This window comes from Pan troglodytes, chromosome 1 (genome assembly GCF_028858775.2).
Source record: "Pan troglodytes isolate AG18354 chromosome 1, NHGRI_mPanTro3-v2.0_pri, whole genome shotgun sequence".
NCBI classification, from domain to species: domain Eukaryota; kingdom Metazoa; phylum Chordata; class Mammalia; order Primates; family Hominidae; genus Pan; species Pan troglodytes.
This window is the reverse complement of record NC_072398.2, coordinates 6,753,603-6,775,461: the sequence shown is the minus strand read 5'-3', so window position 1 is coordinate 6,775,461 and position 21,859 is coordinate 6,753,603. Positions and strand designations below refer to the sequence as shown.

The following is a 21,859-nucleotide window of genomic DNA, read 5'->3' as shown; positions in this document are numbered from 1 at the left end:
AGAGGATTATAATGAAGAAATTAAACACATGTACAAAGTAAGCAATAAAAGTATTTTTAGGCAGGGCCGCAGTGGCTCACGCCTGTATTCTCAGCACTTTGGGAGGCCGAGGCAGGTGGATTACCTGAAGTCAGGAGTTCGAGACCAGCCTGGCCAACATGGTGAAACCCCGTCTCTACTAAAAATGCAAAAATTAGCTGGGTGTGGGGGTGCGTGCCTGTAATCCCAGCTACTCAGGAGGCTGAGACAGGAGAATCACTTGAACCCAGAAGGCGGAGGTTGCAGTGAGCTGAGATCACGCCACTGCACTCCAGCCTGGATAAGACGACGACTCCGTCTCAAAAAAAGAAAAAAAATATATATATGTATATATATATGAATATATATGTGTATATATGTATATATGAATATATATGTGTATATATGTATATATATGAATATATGTGTATATATGTATATATATGAATATATATGTATATATGAATATATATGTGTATATATGTATATGAATATATATGTATATATATGAATATATATGTGTATATATGTATATGAATATATGTATATATATGAATATATATGAATATATGTATATATATGAATATATATGAATATATATGTATATATATGAATATATATGAATATATATGTATATATATGTATATATATATTTTAAATAGAGCTATTCCTAAAATTTTTTAAAATGTACTAAAATGTGTTTACATTTATAGAAATCCAAATTCATTTTTAAAGTTTTACTTCATAGGCAGCAAGTAGCTTTCATGATATGCAACTTGACACTTAGGTACTACGCCTTCCTGATTCCCTTCCCCTACGAGGAAATTTGTTTTCTGCCTGTTCTTTCCTGCTTGAAAAACGGATCCCATTGCTTCTTGCCTGAGTACCTGCTAACTACAGTTTGGCTACAGACAACAGGGAGATTTATATTTAACTTCATCATAATGAATAGCTACTTTCTATTTTTCTAGCGAATCATTAGAGAATTAAGAAACAAGATGAAGGAGATAAGCCCAAGAATCAACAAAGATATGGACAAACAGAAACTTGACCACAAGTAAATCATTTGTACTAACTATTGGAGATACTGCAAGGTTTAGAGGGCTTGGAAAGAAAGGGAGAGGCAGTATTGAAACTCCAGAGTGACAGATAAGAGAGATGACCACGGCTAATGGAAACATAGAACATAAAGAGATGCAACCTGGAACCACAGATAAAGCAGATTAAATATATTCACACAGTTAGCAAGGGGGACTGACTGAGTAAAGAAGGGGCTACTGGCTGGGTGCAGTGGCTCACGCCTGTAATCCCAGCACTCTGGGAGGCCAAGGCAGGTGAATCATGAGGTCAGGAGTTCAAGACCAGCTTGGCCAAGATGGTGAAGCCCCGTCTGTACTAAAAATACAAAAATGAGCCAAGCATGATGGCAGGTGCCTGTAATCCCACCTACTTGGGAGGCTGGGGCAGGAGAACCGCTTGAACCCCATAGGCAGAGGTTGCAATGAGGCGAGATTGCGCCATTGCACTCCAGCCTGGGCAATAAGAATGAGACTCCATCTCAAAAAAAAAAAGTATCAAATACTGGCAGTTTCATATGATGCAACCTAACAGTTCCTTATGACTGGAGACAAAGGTGTCTGGGATGAAATAGCAGAGAGTGAGTTAAGAGTGATGGGCAGGACCAGATGTGGACGAGCCACTTCTACACTATTCATATTTTGAGCCAAATAATCTTTGTTCTGGGGACTATCCTGTGCATTGTAGGATGCTGAGCAGCATCTCTGGCTAGAAAGACCTATTAAAATAACTAGATAGCCAACTATTTTTAATGGGTGAGAAAAAATTGTTGGACACTGGATGGTCAATAATGGAAATGTCTACAAAGAATAATGTTTATAAAAGAAATGCCCCCCTGACCCCACTTTGCCCTCCAGCTACCATCTCATTTCTTTCCTTCCCTTCACAGTAACTATTTCAAAACATTTTTCTGCATTCCATCTCCAGTTCCCACTACTCCATGGAAGGAGTGTCAAGGGTGTCAAGGTTATGAACAACCTCTGTGTGCTGCTAACTCAGCTCCCAATCCTCACCTTACTTGACCTGTCAGTGGCATCACTTTTCACACTTTGAAAATTTGTCTTTAGTTGGAAGCCAGCATGCTATTTTCTTTCTTTCTTTCTTTCTTTTTTTTTTTTTTTTGAGACGGAGTCTCACTCTGTCACCAGGCTGGAGTGCAGTGGCGTAATCTTGGCTCACTGCAACCTCCACCTCCACCTCCTGGGTTCAGGCGATTCTCCTGCCTCAGCCTCCCCTAGTTGCTGGGACTACAGATGCGTGCCACCACGCCCAGCTAATTTTTGTATTTTTAGTAGAGATGGGGTTTCACCATATTGGCCAGGATGGTCTCGATATCTTGACCTTGTGATCCGCCCGCCTCAGCCTCCCAACATGCTGGGATTACAGGCGTGAGCTACCACGCCTGGCTCTATTTTCTTTCTTACTCTCTGGCCCCTCTTTTTCAGTCTCCTTTGTTAGTTTCTATTCTCTTTTATATAGCTACATGTTGAGTGTCCCAAGAATCAGCCTTTGGACCTCTTCTTTTTCCTAGATCTACCAATCGTCTCATCTAATATCATTATTTTAAATACCACTAAACTCTGACAATTTTGACATTTTTATCTCTACATAGACCTACTTGGACCCTTCCTCTGAAACTCTAGACTTACATAGCCAAATGGGTATCTACTAGACACCTCGAACTTTACATGACTCTTCCTCCCATAGGCTTCTTGGTTGATGGCAACTCCGTCCATCTGCTGCTTGAATTATCCTTGACTTCTGTTTTTTTTTCTTTGTTTTTTTTTTCCTTATATTTTCTAGTCAAGTCCTAACTGCTCTAACTTCAAAATACACTCAGTATTTAACCACTTTTTATTATCTCCGCTGCTATTAACTTAGTCCTAATCACCATTATTAGAGAAAAAATGTGAAGCAGCAAGCCGTAGAACCTGTTGATAGATTAAAAAACTAAGAACAGCAATCTCCATAAGGCTCAACGCATGCAAACCATCCAGGATATGTTCTCTGTTTCAATAGGGATAAGAGAAAAACAGATCCTGCTAATAGGTAAGACCAAGGCTTAGGAGGTAGAATGTCTTTCTACAGCAATGTACTCCCTTACTCCCTACCTAGTTACTTTAAGACTATTCTATATCTCTATTACATTCTAATATCATCTCCTGTGGGAATTCTTCCTGGACCTTCTTAGCACGTCTTTTTCTTCTTCTTCTTTTTTTTTTTTTTTTTTTTTTTTGGTAGCCTCAACATCTCTCAGAGTTCCTAGAACACAGCAGGAATGTACATGAATATTTACACTAAAAAGGGAGAAACACATTGGAAAGTATAAGCCAGTGCTTCTGATATTCACTTCAAATCACTCTAGAGGCTCGACAATGGCTTGAAAAGTTACATTAGAAACATGAAAGAAAAAAGTCCCAGTCATAGATATAGTTAAACTTGAACACCTTTCCTGAGAAACATTTGGAAGTGTCTTTTCCAAACTAGGGCTTTCCTATTAATTGCAGAAAGCAAAGATAGATTAAAAGGAAATAGCAATAAATAAGGCCATATAAAGAAAGTCCAAATAAGATGTGAGGGGAGGTCAGAAAGATCAGCTGAGAACTTACTATGTGTTTATATCCTAAGTGTATTGAGGTCCCAGCAATACAGCACTTGTGAGTACAACCTAGACATACAGATTATCATATGCAGGCCAAGGGAAGAACATTAACATTCTGTTCCACAGACTCAGTACAGCTCACATATACCAAAACTCGTAAGGTTGAATCGTCTCGCTGTTCAATCAAAAATCTTGAAGTGTTTCATAACAGAAGCAAGTTTTATCTGCTGAAAATACAGACATCTTATTGAAAACAACTCCATTATGATCACTCAGCCTATGGCAAGTAAAAAATGTGCTTTATCCTCTTCCACAAAACCTTCATAACCACCTCCAGCATAGGCTGATGTCTTTCTCCACAATTCTCTTTACACAATTTGGCTACTGTTTGTGCAAACTCTTGTATTGTAATCATAGATACCATGGTTTAGTGGAAAAAAACAGACTTGGGAGTTTTGACTTTAAGGTTTAAATTCTTGTTATATTAGCGTTGCGACCTTGAACTTAGTCACTCAACTCTAAGATCTATTGATCTTACCAGTACAACGAGGAGAATAATACCTAACTCTCAAAATTGCCATCAGAAGAAAATATGCAAAAGCCTTTTGCGAACTTCCAGCGTTGCAAAAATGCTAGTTATTAAAACATCAGACTTGAGAGATCTCCAAATTTTTGTAGACATGGCATGTCACAGAAAGATGAGGTGAAAGGCACTGAAATTTCTATACAGTCATAGGATATAATTTTAAGGATTGAAGTTGTCCAAAATTCTAACAGGAGAGCTAGGGACATAGTGAGCCCCCTCTCTAACAGGGATCAATCCAAGGAAGATGACACCATTGGGGGAAGCTGTAAAAAGGGCCACATGGGTTGAACAAGAAGTGAAGTGACCGCACCCTAAGGCTCCTTCCAGTCTTAAGTTTCTGTGTGCATTTTCTTTTCTCACGTAGCTAACCCTTCGCTCAATAATTAATGTGCAAGATGAAAAAACAAGACTGTGCACACTATTTATTTGCATTCCTCACATGCTCAGTCCTGTATTCTACACATAGTAGGGGCTCAATACACATTGGTTGATTGATTGGGAAAAGCTGTAATAAGTGTCACTGTACCAGAGGTTTTCTCAGCGTGAGTAGAGAGAATTTATATAAAAACAAATAACGAAACCTCATGCATTCAACATAAACATGATCAAATCCAATTTATGCTTTAAAAAGATGTTGGCACTCGCTTTTCTATGTCTTGGGAATGCTTCCAAGTAAATGCATTCTGGACAAAAGCACATGACATAATGAAGAAAATGCCAGATATGTAAAATTAAGCAAGCGTATTCATTCTTTCCTAGGAGTAGCTGCAGTGTTTCTAGAGAATAAAGTCATATTTTGTCTCAAAACACATTTTGATCCTTATAAAACAAAGAATTCTTCTTGATTAGGTTTAACAGTTGCCTTTCGGCCTTGGGAGGGAGAGAAACAGAGGCTAAACATAAAAAAAAAAAAAGAATTGATTATATCAGGGGTCCCCAATCCCCGGGCTGCAGACTATTATGGTACCAATGGCCTATTAGGAACTGAGCCCCACAGTAGGAGGTGAGTGATGGCCAGCCAGCATCACCGCCTGAGCTCCGCCTCCTGTCAGAGCAGCAGCAGCATTACATTACCACGGGAGTGCAAACCCTACTGTGAACTGCGTAGGCGAGGGATCTAGGCTGCGTGCTCCTTATCAGATTCTAGGCCTGGCGTGGTGGCTCACGCCTGTAATCCCAGCACTTTGGGAGGCTGAGGATGGTGGATCACTTGAGGTCAGGAGTTCAAGACCAGCCTGACCAACATGGAGAAACCCAGTCTCTACTAAAAATACAAAATCAGCCGGGCTTGGTGGCAGGTGCCTGTAATCTCAGCTACTTGGGAGCGTGAGGCAGGAGAACCACTTAAACCCAGGAGGCAGAGGTTGCAGTGAGCTGAGATGGTGCCATTGCACTCCAGCCTGAGCGACAAGAGGACAAGAGTGAAACTCTCTCTCTCAAAAGAAAAGAAAAAAAAAAAAAATGAATCTAACTTATCTGAAGTGGAACAGTTTCATCCCCAAACCATCCCCTTCCCACCCACCCCCGCCCCCAGTTTTGTGGAAAAATTGTTTTTCATGAAACCAGACCCTGGTACAAAACAGGCTGGGAATCGCTGGATTATGTGGTTTGTTTAATATATAGTGAATATCCCACTATTCAGGCTTAAGGAAGGACAAAAATGAAGAAACTCATGGTACCTCCTCTGATGAAAAGCAAACTTTTCAAAAGGCCTCAATTATGCAAAGAGTAAATGCATAGTCTCTGATCTCAGGGACCCTACACTCTAGATAAGGAGATTAAAATTCAGTTATTGATCAAGTACCTACTATATACCAAGTCTATTTTGTATTTACACACAAAAGCCTCTTGCCATCCCATACATTGAAAGCTATTATCACTACTATTTTCCAGATAAGGAGCTTGAAGCTTAGGGAGGGAGTGACCCAGCACGGACCTAAATCCAAGGTTCTTTGATTCCAAGTCCCGGGATCTTTTCCCACCACCCCCCTGCTTTTCCAGCCCCCGAGAACCTCCTGCCAATTATATGCCCATGTGCATAAGCTTTCTCTGCACATGGGACAACAAATGGACATAGGCAAAGCATGAGCCTTGAGAGAACACACGTTATGGAACAGGAAGAATTCCTGGAGTTAGTAAAAGCCACAGAGTACGAATAGAATGAAAGAACCAGTCCTGTAGCTTTAAGTATCACCCACATGCCAACAATGGCTAAATTTTTATTTCTGGCCCTGGCCCCTCCTCTGAGCCCTGGACTGTTCTAACTGCCCACTGATCACCACCACTCCAGGGTCTAATAAGCATCTCAAACACATGGGCAAAGCACCATCCTTGAGACTTCCCCAAATTCTGTTCTTCCTCCCATTGTCCCCATCCCAGTTAATGGTGCCAGCATTCCTCCTGCCAGAGCCCCAAGCCTAGGCATGATCTTTGATTCTTCTCTGTCTCTTCTACTCACATCAATTCCATTATTGGTCCCCATCAGCAGTACCTCCAAAACGTATTCCAAAAGTGCTCCACCCCTCTCCACTCCTTGCACTGGCAGGCTAGCCAAGCCCACCCCTCATTCTTAATCAGATAGTTGCAACAGCCTTCTGTGTCCACTCTCGCCGCCTGCAGCGTATTGCCCACCCAGAAGCCCGAGTGGTCTTCTGTAACAAGAAACAGAATCATGTGGACCCCTCCCCTTCCTTCACAGACTTTCCATCATACTTGGGATTAAACACAGAATCCTTCCTGTGGCCTGTGAGGGCCGCCGGGACCCCACCTCTGCTGACTCCAAGCCCACATCCTGTCATGTTTTCCCACCTCAGGATTCTTCAGCCACATGAGAGATGTGATGTGATGTGACCTCACCTAGACATTAGGTGGTGTGCTCAGACCCCACACGTTTCTTCTATCTGGAGTTCTGTCCTTTCAGACCCTCACACTTCACTGTTCTGATCTCTGCTCAAATGTCACCTCCTCGGAGAAGCTACCCTTGACAGTCCTGTCTAAAATGAAGATGTCCCTGCACTCTCTGCCCCTGGTCTGTTCCATAGCTGTTATTGGTTTCAATGCTTGCATTGTCCTATCCACTCCATCCTCCTGCTGGTAGAGGCCTTGAGGACAGGGACCCTGCTTGTCCTGTTCATCTGTGCATTTCCGATAACTAGAGTGCCTTCTGGCACATAGGGCTATTCAGTAAACATTTGTTGAATGAATGAATGAGGTTGGAGTCATGTTCTAAGGTCAAAGGAAAGGAACATATTTGCTTTCCACGTAGAATATTCTCCCACCCCGGCTTCCGCCTGCGCCATGCTTCTGTTCTTCCAAGGCCTTAGCACTCTCCCCTGCTATCAGTGTTGCTGAGAAAATGACTAAGAGATTTCAAGTCCATTCATGCCGAGAGAATGATATGGAATACATTTCAGGCACAAGGTTAGTCAATTACGTTTGTGACAGGATAACTCTAAGATGTAATTTATATAAACTAGAGAATAAATGGAACAAATAAGATTATTCACAGTTTTATCACTTCCACCAGAAAAAATAGAACAAGTAAGACACTTTTTATTTTTTTTGCATGAATCTTTACCACATTGACCTTCACTGCATTAATGAGAAGTTTTCCAAAGAGGTATTTTTATGATTTCTTGTGCATTATAAAAACATGGAAAAATAAAGAGTTATAAGGAAAATGATTATAGATGTCAAGGTAGCTCTATCTCCATAACACTAAAGGAAATAATTTAAAATAAGGGTAATTAAATGAATTATATGGTTGCCTACCTTATACAATATTTACTAATTCATCAGAAGCTTAATAGGGTTAGCTTATTATTCAGCTGGCTATAGAGAAATGCAGGATTTTGTTGGTACTATTCTATAAAATGAATTTCATGTGTCTATGAAAGCTACACCTTCATTTGCTATGCTCACATAATTTTTCTCTACAACCAGTATTTTGTTTTCTAATGTCCAAATGCATTTTTCCTTCTAATATGAAGGTGTTCAAAGGAAGTTTATCTTAAAAGTGAAAAACAGCACTGCATATGGTAAGCAGTGAATAGGAGAAAGACTGGAAAACATGAAAGTGAATATAATTCCTATGTATAAACTAAAAAGCTTATAATAATTAGCAAATAGATACAGAATCCTTTAAGAACCAAAAACAGTGCTAGAAGCTAGAAGTAATTTACTGCAGCAATAAATCACACAGTGACAACTAAAAACAACAGGAGAAAAAAATTAAAGTCTCTATTTTCCCAGCATTTCTATTGCAGAACCTTGGAAACCTCCTTCCATCTTACCTACTCAATCAAACCTTTTAGCACCAGCCTGAGAAACAGAAAACATGTGGAGGCTAGTTTTTCTTTCTGAAAGATGCTTAATCATCCCTTTTAGTGAGGCTGTGCCTTTGGCATGGTTCCGTACTGGACACTACCAGGTCAGATGGCCACTTGCCAGGGGTGCAGAAGGTCCTTTGCAGCACACTCTAGGGCTGTCTCACCTGCTCTCCAGCTCTGGTTTTGGCTGTGGTTATTGAGGCCAGGTCTGCATGAACTTTGACTTCCTCTCCGTTGACAGCATCTCCCCAGGTGTCTTTTGCTTTCTCCCCAGAGAACCTTCCCTGCAAGCACACAGGCGCAAGCCAGAATTGGGGGGCCGTCAATACCTACAGGGGCAGCTCTCCATCTAAGGAGACAGGCAGCAGTGGCTTCAAGCTTCTCCCCATCAGTTCTTGGATAGGCCTTTTTTTTTTTTTTTAAGGATATCTTGCTCCGTCATCCAGGCTGGAGTGCAATAGCGTGATCTTGGCTCACTGCAACCTCCACCTCCCAGGTTCAAGCAATTCTCCTGCCTCAGCCTCCCCAGTAGCTGGGATTATAGGCCTCCATCACCAGGCCTGGGTAATTTTTTGTATTTTTTTTTTTAGAGACAGAGTTTCACCATGTTGGCCAGGCTGGTCTCGAACCCCTGACCTCAAATGATCCGCCTGCCTTGGCCTGGATAGGCTATTTTGAGAGGCCTCCCACATGTCTGGAAGCTCCTGGGTGTGAATGAGCCCCATCTGGTCACAGTGGGACCCTCAGTAACATTCAATGGAAGGGCTTTTCCTCCTTTTCTGCCTCTTCTCAATCCCTTCCTCAGTGTGAGTTTGAACTAGATGAACTCTGAGGTTCCTTCCAATTCTATGTATTATAAAAATAATACACAAACCACATTCCAGAGGTGGAATCTAGCATCCCCCACCTCACTTGGCTTCTGAAAAAATTCCAGAAGTGGAGTAGTTGGTCAATCCTATTTCTGGACTGCCTGTAAATAGCAGGCCTTATGCCAGTGCTGGAGATAGAGCTGTGGGCAACAGAAACCAGTCCCTGCCCACATGGAGCTCACTGTCTAGAGAGGAGAGAGACAGGAAACCGATGTTGATAAAGAGGTCAAAACTTAACACATGCCAAGTACCTCACGAAGTAGCAGATGCTATGAAAGAATAAAATAGGGGGACCTAAACTATTTCTGGGGTGTGGAGAGAGGTCATGGAAGGTTTTCCTGATGAAGCTATTTTTAAGACCTTAAGAAAAAGGGTAGATGAAGAAAGATGGGAAGCACTTACCAGGTGGGAGGATTAAGCCACAAGATAACCTGAGATGAGAAAGAGCATGGCACATCCAAGGTACTAGGAACATCAATCATTTTCAGTTCTCACCAAATGCACAGAATCTGTCAGACATTAACTACGAGCGTTTCTAGCTGGCTTGCATGTAGTGACAGTTGTTCACACTACGCCAGACAGGAGGTAGGCAGGGGTGGGGGATCAAGTTGGCATTTCTGATCATCCTCATCAACTCTTCCAAACGTGACTTCTCCATCCTCATAGACAGTTTCCTTAGATGCTCATGGCACTGCTTTATCCACATTTGTCCTAACTCTTGCCAGCCCTCACTCTAGTTACTCTCACACACACTTTGTTTTAACATCATTTTGGAATCTTTCCTTTTACTCACCTCCTGACTCCACATACACTCATACACACATTCTCCCATAATTCAGTTTCCAAACCCCTAATATCTATGACTCCCACCCTTCTTCCATCAGACCTTTATCTGATTATTGCAATTGCTCTATGTGGATCCATGCCTCTTATCTGTTCCCTGCTAATTTTTTTTTTTTTTTTTTTGAGATGTAGTCTCACTCTGTCAACCAGGCTGGAATGCAGTGGCATGATCTTGGCTCCTCCACCAAGGAATTGCTTGAACCTCCACCTCCCAGGTTCAAGCAATTCTCCTGCCTCAGCCTCCTGAGTAACTGGGATTACAGGTGTGCACCACCACACCTGGCTAAATGTTTGTATTTTAAATAGAGATGGAGTTTCACCAAGTTGACCAGGCTGGTCTTGAACTCCTGACCTCCAGTGATTCACCTGCCTTGGTCTCCCAAAGTGAATGAGCCACTTCGCCTGGCCCCCTGCTAATCCATTTGCTACCAGAGCAAATCTGATATTCTCCCATGAACAGCCTCCATGCTTTCCCATGGTTTTCAAGGTTGTATTCAAATCCCTTATGTTAGTGATTCCCAGCTAGGACGATTTTCCCACCCCTCCCTCCAGGGACATTTGGCAATGTCTGAGGCATTTTTGGTCATTAACAACTGTCAGAGGTAGAGGCTAGCATTCAGTGGGTAGAGGCCAGGGATGCTGCTCAGCATCCTACAATGCACAGGATAGCACCCAGGACAAAGCTTATTGGGCTCAAAATGTGAATAGTGTAGAAGCGGCTCTTCCACATCTGGTCCTGCCCATCACTTTCAGCTCACTCTCTGCTATTTCATCCCAGACACCTTTTTCTCCAGTCATGAGGAACTGTTACGTTGCACCATATGAAACTGCCAATATTTGATACTTTTTTTTTTTTTTTTGAGATGGAGTTTCACTCTTGTTGCCCAGGCTGGAGTGCAATGGCACAATCTCACCTCACTGCAACTTCTGCCTATGAGGTTCAAGCAATTCTCCTGCCTCAGCCTCCCAAGTAGCTGGGATTAGAGGCACCCACTACCACACCTTGCTGATTTTTGTATTTTTAGTAGAGACAGAGTTTCTCCATGTTGGTCAAGCTGGGCTCGAACTCCTGACCTCAGGTGATCTGCCCACCTCAGACTCCCAAAGTGCTGGGATTACAGGTGTGAGCCACTGAGCCTGGCCCTATATGATACTTTTGACCTAAAAAAAATCTAGCAATTTTACAGTTTCACATGATTGAGCAAAATGGCTGTAGTTTCTCAGCTGCAATTGTGTTTCTCTGTCCAAAATGCACTCCTCTCTCACTGCTTTCTTTTATTCATCTCCCAAATCCCAGGTCAAGCCTCACATTCCAAACAGCCCTACCATGAGTTGCAAGAATGACATACAAACCTGTCCTCTCTGCTCCCACAGCATCCTTTCCCTACGTATCACACCCTCCCAGGGACAGCTGCTACTCAGGTCTGAACAGTAAGTGACTCAATGCCAGGTGTCATGTCTCCATTTTCTCTGTCTACCCAGGGTTCGTCACAGAGCCTGGCCGCTGGAGGCTGCTGCATAAATTACTATGCAAGGAATGAGTAAACGAACAAACTCCCCTATTTCAATCCCCAGTTGCTTCCACGTCTCCACTAAGAGAGCTAACAGCAGTAAGGCATTTAGTGAGGCACTCAGAAATGTCTACCAATGTAACTATGCTCAAGAAAACAATCAACACTTCTCAAAGGCTAATGAAAAATTTACTTCCTATATACAACCAGCAATTCTGTGGATCCCTAAAGGTTGATCCATCACTAGGCATGTGTTAAATAGAATAAACCAGCCATCTGTGGTCCAGGTTTCTTACTGACTACCAAGGAAGCTTTTGATAAACAAGCTAGGAAAACCTGGAAAAGGTGCAGAGAAACCAGCTCTGACATTAGTTCTGAGAGAAATGCTCAGTTTCATCAAGATTTTGGACAAACACTAACTTCCTCCAGAATAGTGTTTAAAACTATTTCTGAATTGAGAACTTGATGCAATTTAAAATTAAGATGTATTTTATAACATTTAGCCATGAATATTGAACTAGGATTAGAAAAATACTCAGAAGGTCGTTCTGGTTAGCTATCAAATAAAAGAGCCTTCAATTAGCCATTAGTAGACTATAAGAGGACTTTCAAATTGGAACAGGCATTTAACAGAGGTATGAATTATTAGGTTTTTGGTTCTGTGGGGGTAAGAGGGGAAATTGCCTACTTTTTGTTTCTGCAATGATTTTAAAGTTTCTCAAGGAATATATTGATATGGTTTGGCTTTGTCCCCATCCAAATCTGATCTTGAATTTTATGTAGCTCTTATAATTCCCACGTCTTGTGGGAGGGACCTGGTAGGAGGTAATTGAACCCTGGGGGGCGGTTCTTTCTCATGATAGTGAGTAAGTCTCATGAGATCTGATGGTTTTATAAAGGGGAGTTTCCCTGCACAAGCTTTTTTTACCTGCCACCATGTAAGACGTGACTTTGCTCCTCCTTCATTTTCCGTCACGATGGTGAGGCCTCCCCTCAGTTCACCACGTGGAACTGTGAGTCCAATAAACCTCTTTCCTTTATAAATTACCCAGTCTTGGGTATGTCTTTATTAGCAGTGTAAGAATGGACTAATACATATATCAATACATCCTTCTTTCTAAACACAGCACTGAAGTATCATCTATTATAGTCTATACGAAAATTCCTCCTATCCCTCTGACTATGCTCCAGAGGTAATCATGACTAACAGTTTGCCATACTTCTGTAGAGATCTCCATGCATTTTTATACACACATATATACAAATACATAGTTTTTTTGTTGTTGTTGGTTTTTGTGTTTTTTTTTTTTTTTTTTTTTTGAGACAGAGTTTTGCTCTGTCACCCAGACTGGAGTGCAGTGGGGCAATCTCAGCTCACTGCAACCTCTGCCTATGGGGTTCAAGTGATTCTCCTGCTCAGCCTCCTGAGTAGCTGGGATTATAGGTGCGTGCCACCACGCCTGGCTAATTTTTGTATTTTTAGTAGAGACGGAGTTTCACCATGATGGTCAGGATGGTCTCAAACTCCTGACCTCATGATCCACCCACCTCAGTCTCCCAAAGTGCTGGGATTACAGGTGTGAGCCACTGAGCCCAGCCAAATATACAGATTTTAAAGACAAAAGGGAAGCAAAAAATACATATTTTTGCTGCTTGCTTTCTTACTTAATAAGCCTTTGAGATTCTTCTACATCACTGCACGTAGCTATTAATATTTTTTATTTTTTTAATAGCTGAAAGCTACTTCAAAGTAAATGGGTCTTCATAATTTCTTTTCATGATCAAAACACTTAAAAATAAAATAAACTTTCTCCAATGACTAACTTATCCTATGAATGTATTTAAAAGCAAACATTGTGTGGAAGCTAGAAATCCTGCTGTTTTTACTAGAGGAGGAAATAATGTGCCTTGAGGAAGGATTATTTAGTGGACTTGTCCTTGGACAGGTTCCAGAGAAGGTGGAATGAAAGACAGAGTAATTTCTGCAGTCAACAAGATTTTCCTGGCAGAGAAAGGTGTTAATAATTATGGAGACTAGTTAGAAAAACAATGGTGTTCCTGTTGATATGGTTTGGAGGTTTGTCCCCTCCAAATCTCAGGTTGAAATGTGATTCCTGATGGTGGAAGTAGGGCCTGGTGGGAGATGTTTGCATCATGGAACTGATCTCTCATGAATGGTTTAGCACCATCCTGTTGGTGATGAGTGTGTTCTCTGAGTTCGTGCAACATCTGGTTATTTGAAAGTGTGTGGCACCTCCCCTCGCTGCTCTCTCATTCCTGCTCTTGCCATGTGACACACATTCCTCCATGACTGTAAGCTTCCTGAGGCCTCACCAGAAGCCAAGCAGACATTGATGCCATGCATCAGGTACAGCCTGCAGAACTGTGAGCCAAATAAACCTCTTCTCTTTATAGATTACCCAGTCTCAGGTATTCCTTTATAGCAATGCAAAAATGGCCTAACACACCAGTGCTTTGAAAATTTTAGAAAAAGTGGCCAGGCACAGTGGCTCACACCTGTAATCCCAGCACTTTGGGAGGCCGAGATGGGCACATCACAAGGTCAGGAGTTCGAGACCAGCCTGGCCAACATGGTGAAACCCCGTCTCTACTAAAAATACAAAAATTAGCTAGGCATTGTGGCAGGTGCCTGTAATCCCAGCTACTCCGGAGGCTGAGGCAGGAGAATCACTTGAACCCAGGAGGCGAAGGTGGCAGTGAGCCAAGATCGTGCCACTGCACTCCAGTCTGTGTGAAAGAGCAAGACTCCTCTCAAAAAAAAGAAAAGAAAAGAAAAGAAAAACAAGAAGCACCTTTCAGTCTAAGCTTATATGGAGGGAAATTCCATCCATGAGCTCTAGACCCAACTTTGTCATGACTAGCTTATTGGCCTTGGGTCAGACACAACCTTCCTGTTTCTTCGTCTTTTAAAATTTATCTTAGCAGTTCTCTACATAGCAAGTACAATAAATACTTTGAAGGAATATAAATCCTCATAAAAATTTAAATTTGGGCAGGAAATTGAACTAGATGATTCTCGAAGCCCATTTAGGATGATGGCAAACTCCAACAGTAAGTATGGAGGAAGAAATTTCTTTCTCACATTCTCATTTATCACATAAGCGGAAAATTGTCCATGTTGCCTTATTGGTGCAAGCAGAAGCTGAAAGCATCCAGCAGACAGGCAAGGCTGAAATACAGAGGCACTTTCAGAACACATGGCTAAGTACTGAACTGAGGTGCTTTGTGTGTGTGGTTTTAAGGAGCGGAGAGTTTAATAGGCAAGAAAGAAGGAAGAAGCTCCCCCATACAGAGAGGGAAGGACAGGGGGCTCCAAACCCCAGAGAGGAAACCAGCCAGTTATATGAGGAGGCTGGAGAAGGCGGTGCCTGATTTGCATTGGGCTCAGGGGATTGGTTTGACCAGGCACGTCGTTTATGTAGCCCATGAAAAAATTGCCCCTTCCAACCTAGCCTTTTAATATGTAAATGAAGGCCACCATGATGTTCTACACACCTGGGGATATGTGGGGGCGCCATGTTGCCAGGCACATGTGAAGGCAAAGGCAAGAAGACACGGGAATTGCCATGTTTGGGTGGACCCAGTTTCTAATGGCCCGCACTTGCGTATCAAAGGTTGCCGGCCGGCTAGAGCTGGGGCTTTCCTGCTAGACAAGAAACGTTTCTGGAGCCGCTTTAAAAGAAATGAAAACTTCCCAAGGACCCCTTTTCCTCTCTAGCTGCCTAAAATAATGTCTTAATAACTCCTATAATATTCCTCCCTGTGGAGAGGTCACCCTAACTGCTGTTAGGGGGTTTTGGGCAACGACTATTTCTGGCTACTTCCTGCTGAAAAGGGGTATCAAATGGGGAACAGCAGCTAGGGCTCCTCCCGCGGTCAATTTAAGGATCCTCGGAAGAATAGCATGTCCATGCATGTGAACTGAGGTACTTAATGGAGGAATGAGCAGCTAAGCACATCCAAGATACTATGAGAACTGTTCCAAACTCAGCACTCAAAGGAACCTGTGGCTACCTACACAGTTATACCTGGACAGACACCTGTAAAAAACCCACTGGCTTTCCAGAGTATATTTCCTGTAATATAATGCCATTTTTTTCCCCAATCTCTAGAGATACTGCTTTGAGCTTACTCCTTCATATTTAAAAGGAGAAAAAAAACAACTAGTTGACATACTGGAAGAAAAGGAGTTAAGATACCTACTGTTGAGAGTTTTAAAAATTGTTATTTCAAAATGCTATTTTCTATTTTTTTTTTTTCACCCAGGAACTAAAGAGAGTCTGATAAATCCCACTGAACATTCATCAGTAATCATAAAAACCTGATCCAGATGCCTGTGATGCTGGAGGTATTTGGCTTAGGTATTTTGCGTTCCATTACTGGAACACTGAGCATGTGGGAGTTATTTATATCCTACTGCTCAAGGTCATCGCCAAGCAGGTGACCTCAGGCATAAATTTCAACCTCAGGCATAAATGGGTTAAGGTCCTCTTTGATGCTCAGGTTCTGTGATCCTGCAGTGTAGGTCTTAGGTGATCAAGCACTACCCGCAGACAGAGAATGGAAGTCAACTGATCGGAATTAGAGTGTTGGACAGAATTTCATTCTGTGCCCAATGCTGATTTTTACCAATAATTGAAAAAAAAAAGAAAAAAGTATTTTTAAAAGACCATTTGGGGATACAAATTTCTCCAAGATGGAAATTAGGCCAGCATTTTGGAAGACAAAATGATGATCTAAGATGACTTTGATAAGAGAAATAAATCACGATTAACAGAAAGAATCATAAAATTATAGGTTCTTCAAGTAGAAGGACCCCTTGAGGGTCACACCTTCCAACTCTAATTGATATATGAGCTCACTCTCTCTCTACAAATCCCTGAGAAGGATTGCCCAACCTGTGGTTTTGTTTTTTTGTTTTGTTTTGTTTTTGTGAGACGGAGTCTCGCTCTGTCGTCCAGGCTGGAGTGCAGTGACGCGATCTTGGCTCACTGCAAGCTCCGCCTCCCGGGTTCATGCCATTCTCCTGCCTCAGCCTCCCGAGTAGCTGGGACTACAGGCACCCACCACCACGCCCGGCTAATTTTTTGTATTTTTAGTAGAGGCGGGGTTTCACCGTGTTAGCCAGGGTGGTCTCGATCTCCTGCCCTCGTGATCCACCTGCCTCAGCCTCCCAAAATGCTGGGATTACAGGCATGAGCCACCACACCTGGCCTGTTGTTTTAACTTTCAGCATTGTGCTTTAATGAGAGTCTGAATTTTAGCCCCTAATATGGAGCATAAATTCTGTATAATACATTTTAGGAATTTTATAGGATGATTTTGACCATTTGCAATGTTTTAATTGAAATTTTTATTGAGATAATTGTATTCACATGCAGTTGTAAGAAATAAGAGACGTTTCCCTATAAACTCTGCCAAGTTTCTCCCATTGGCAGCGTCTTGCAAAATTATAATATTGACAACCAAAATGAATGACTGAGGCAAGTGCCCCAATCAATTAAGGTTTATTGAGCCAGCTTGAGGGTGTGCCCAAGAAAAATGCAATTCACAGATGCACCTGTGGGTGTTTTGCCAAAGAGGTTCTCAGGAGGTTTAGTACTTATAATTTTCCTTTAAAAAAGAAAAAAAAAGGAGAGAGGGAGCTGTGAGACCAATGGGTACATACTGTGAGACTTTAGTTAGTGCTCAGTAAATCTACATTTTACCCACAATCAGGTGAGCATTTGAAGAAAAAGGGAAGAGAGGAAGCAGATGTCTCAGGGAGGGGTGAAGGAATGACTCATCTCATCCTGTCTTTATTCTGTACTTGGGAAGATAAGCTAGTAATGCTCACTCTGAAGTCTTGAAAGATCTGATTCCTGTTTAGCCCTTAGGGAAGAAAGCCTTGTGTTGGTTAGTGAGGGAGGGGGCATAATGAGGTGTGTCCCACCTCCCATCCCATCATGGCCATGAACTCAGCTTCCAGGGTTTGGGGTCCCCTTGGTCAAGAAGGTGTCCATTCAGTTGGGGGCTTAGAATTTTATTTTTATTTCTCAGTATGTTACAACCAGGATACTGACATTGATACAATCCATCAATCATATTCAGATTTTCTTGGTGTAAGAAAAAGTAGCACAGGGACAAGCAGTCCTGGGGTGTGTGTTTATTATAATTTTATCACCTTGGTTGATTCACGTATTCACCACCACAGTCAAGAAACTGGACAGTTCTTAATTCTGTCATTTCAAAACTATGTATATGAAATCGTACAGTATGTAACCTTTGGGGATTCGCTTTTTTCTCTCAGCATCATTCCCTGATATTTTTGTAGGTTGTTATTTATATCAAGGGTGTTTCTCTTTTTGCAGAGTAGGATGACTCCATGGTATGGATGTGCCACAATTTATGTAGCCATTCACCTGTTCTGAGCTGATTCCAGTTTTTGGCTATTGTAAATGTAAAAGGTGCTATTATCATTTGTGTACAGATTTTCATGTGAATACCAGTCTTCATTTCTCTGGGAGGAGTGCCTAAGCATGTAATTGCTAGGCCATGTGGTAACCCTGTGTTTAGTTTTATAAGAAATTACGAAACCACTTTCTGGAGGGGCTGCACTGTCTTACATTCCCTCCACCAATGCATGGGTGGTTTGGTTTCTCTGCATCCTGTCCAGCACTTGGTGTTCTAGTTTTTATTTTGGCCATTCTGGTGGGTGTGTAGTGATTTCTCACTGGGGTTTCTGAACTGTCGTTTTGGAAACCTCCAGTGATATGAGCCTCACAAGTTCCCGAGGGCGCCTTCCGCTTACTCTGCAGGAAGTTGTGATCTGTCCCTCTGTGATGTTTCTGCTCTGCCTCCAGTTCTGCTTTCTGGAGCCCCATGCTGACACTCTGACCAGCCTTTTCCTCTCTATCTTGAAAATGCTGTTTCTTTTTGAGGTTGGCATTCTCAGTTATTTCAATTATTTCTCCAAAATCATATTTTTCAAACCCTTTGTCGTCATGATCTCTCTTTTTTTTTTTTCTACCCAGCAACTTGTATTTCTTGAGGTCCTATTACATATGATAGACTATCCTAGGCTTAGGGATATATGGACAAATGAAATTAAGTTTCATCTCACAAGATGTTCACAGACTAGCAGGGGGACAAACTGCTCTCTATACTGTACAATATAGTAAATGTTATATATAGAGATATATACCAAGAACAATGAATATTATGGCTATTTTTCATTGAGACCAATCTTGTCATTCACAAAGATTTGTTCCCACTCACAAATGACTTCCAGTCAAGTGAAGGATAAATGCATCTACATATAAGTTTAATACAATGTGAGTGCATGGGGCAGGGCTGGAGTTGTACAGTTGATGTGCAGACGGCATCAGGGTAGGAAAAGCTTCATGGAGGAAGTGATGCCTCTGGATGGAAAGGTAGGAAGAGGCAGGCATCCCAGGCTGAGTGACTAGCTGAGCGCACCAGCAGAGGTTTGAAGCAATCTGAAGCAGTTTGGAGCCTCGGATGGCCAATAAGTGGTATAGGATTGCTAAAGGCTAATTTATGAGGGACAAAGGGCAGAGAATAAGTTAGGAGAGGGAGTAGGGAGAGCTCCTCAGACTTGTTAAGGAACCAAGATTTTTGCCCTGCAGATAACAGGGGATAAAACACAAGACAGGTCAGCTTACTATTTTAAAAACTCCCTTTGGCAGCTGTGAAGTAGGCAAATCTGAGAGAGGCAAGGTTGCAAGCAGAAGTGTCAAGTGAAACGCTATTAAAATGGTCTAGCTGAGATGTGCTTAAGGTGGAAACTAAAGCACTGGAAATAGGAACGCATGAGAAGGCTTTGAGAAATAATTAGGAGACAAATTGGGATTATGTGCTGATTAAGTATGAGAAATAAAGGGAGTTAAGACTGACAATAAAATAAAATCTGTGAAACGCAAAAGGATTGAGTGTTTAATTGTTTACAGGCTGCAGAGATAGAAAAAATATTTTAGAGGGAAAATTAAAATTTGAGATTATTAAATCTCAAAGGCAATTTGACTCTGACCTTTACTCCTATGAAAAAGAGTCTGATTAAGGATTCCTTCACTTTACCCAGAGGAAATGGCTCTATGGAAACATAAATAATACAGGTCAAATACATGAATAATTTTCAAGTCAATAAGCATTAGAAAGGACAACTCAATTACAAATGCAAATTTAAGATACAATAAAGGCTGTATCTCAGATCAGTTGCGGGAAGGGAAAGATTAGAGACTAAGTAGCACTGGGATAGCAGGAAAGCTACATGGGAAAAACATAGTCATTTTCCTTAGTGAATACATCAGGATAAATTTCAAACACATCAAAGACTCTGATGTAAATAAATTAACCATACAAAAACTAAAAGAAAATGTGTGTGAATCACTTTATAACGTGGGAGTGGGAATTTTCTCACTGTGACTCAAAATCCAGAAGAAATAAAAAAACATAGATGAATTTAATTACATAGAAACAAGACTAAAAAGCTATTGTTGGCAAAAGGCATCCTAAGCAAGGAAAAAAGACAAATGACAAATTGAGGAAAATCTTTGCTACTTGTATCACAGATGAAGGGGTTGGTAAAATAGAAAAGGAAAAAGACCAATCACGCTATAGAAAAATGCACTGAAGAAAATGCAGTTTACAAGCAAATAAATGCAAATCTCTTCACCACATGAAAAAAGGATTCAATTTCATTCCTATATGAGAAAAATCAAACTAGAAATACATTGAGGTACAGTTTTTTCACCCATAACATTTGCAAAAATCCAAAAGTTTAGTGACACACTGTTGCTGAGGCTAAGGGAAATAGTCGTTGCAATGTAGACTGGAGGTAGGAACCCAAAATGGCACAATTCCTGCAGAGGAGAATTTGGTAGCATCTAACAAATCTATATATGCGTTTAGCCTCTCACTCAGTAACCCCTCTTCTATAAAAATTGATGCCCAAGAGTCACTGGTTACAAAGATATATCTGAAAAGAATGCACTGCAGGACTCTGTGAAACAGCAAAAGCCTAGAAACAACCCATCAGCAGAGGAGAGTAGATTCAATTATGGAACATTCATAGAGAGGATGTACCTGCCCCTTAATCAAAATAATTCACCATGCATTCATTGGCCTCCCCATTCCATCAAACATCATTCAACAATTGCAAAAAGTTAACAAAAAACAACAGAAGAATAAGCCATAAAGTTTTTTTTTTTTTTTTTTTTTTTTTTTTTTTTGAGACAGAGTCTCGCTCTGTCACCCAGGCTGGAGTGCAGTGGCGAGATCTCGGCTCACTGCAAGCTCCACCTCCCGGGTTCACACCATTCTCCTGCCTCAGCCTCCTGAGTAGCTGGGACTACAGGCACCCGCCACCACGCCCGGCCAATTTTTTTGTATTTTTAGTAGAGACGGGGTTTCACCGTGTTAGCCAGGATGGTCTTGATCTCCTGACCTCGTGATCTGCCTTGGCTTCCCAAAGTGCTGGGATTACAGGCATGAGCCACTGCGCTGGGCCAAGATTTTTTTAAGTGGTTACCTAAGGAAAGTTCTAGAATGAAATGGTCAAGAATGGAAGCTAGACTTCTGTGAAAGTACCTTGTTTAGTGGATTTGACTTATTTTACATTAATTATAAAGCAAAATTATTTTTGTAAAAAGCAACACCTAAAAATTTAACATAAACCAAAACAAATTAACCTAAATGTGTATGTACTTGTATTACTACACTCAGAAGAACTGATGTTAAAATGATGTGTTGAAACTCTTAAACTTTCAGTAACTGTATTGTTGGTGGCAGTATTGGCTACTGTTTTCTAAGATCAGTTCAGGTGTCTTGGTGGGGTTGAGCAAAAAAAAATTATGTAATATTCTAATTATATAATTTTCATTGTTGTTGAGGACTAGGATTCTCAGTATGGGAAAAAGAAAAGAGAAGATAATCAGAAAAGCTATAAAGGAAATTAGGTTGGCCATACATTGATAAATTTGGAAGCTACATTATGGATTCATGAA

The 21,859-nt window shown here is 41.4% G+C and overlaps 1 protein-coding gene and 1 pseudogene across 5 annotated transcripts in view; both read right to left on the bottom strand.

Annotated features, from left to right (window-relative positions):
• Window positions 1-18,718, bottom strand: part of LOC134807847 (zinc finger protein 532-like) — a 34,779-nt pseudogene extending 16,061 nt beyond the window's left edge.
• PLD5 (phospholipase D family member 5) overlaps window positions 1-21,859 on the bottom strand; it is a 447,689-nt gene that overhangs the window by 310,888 nt on the left and 114,942 nt on the right. The window lies entirely within an intron of this gene.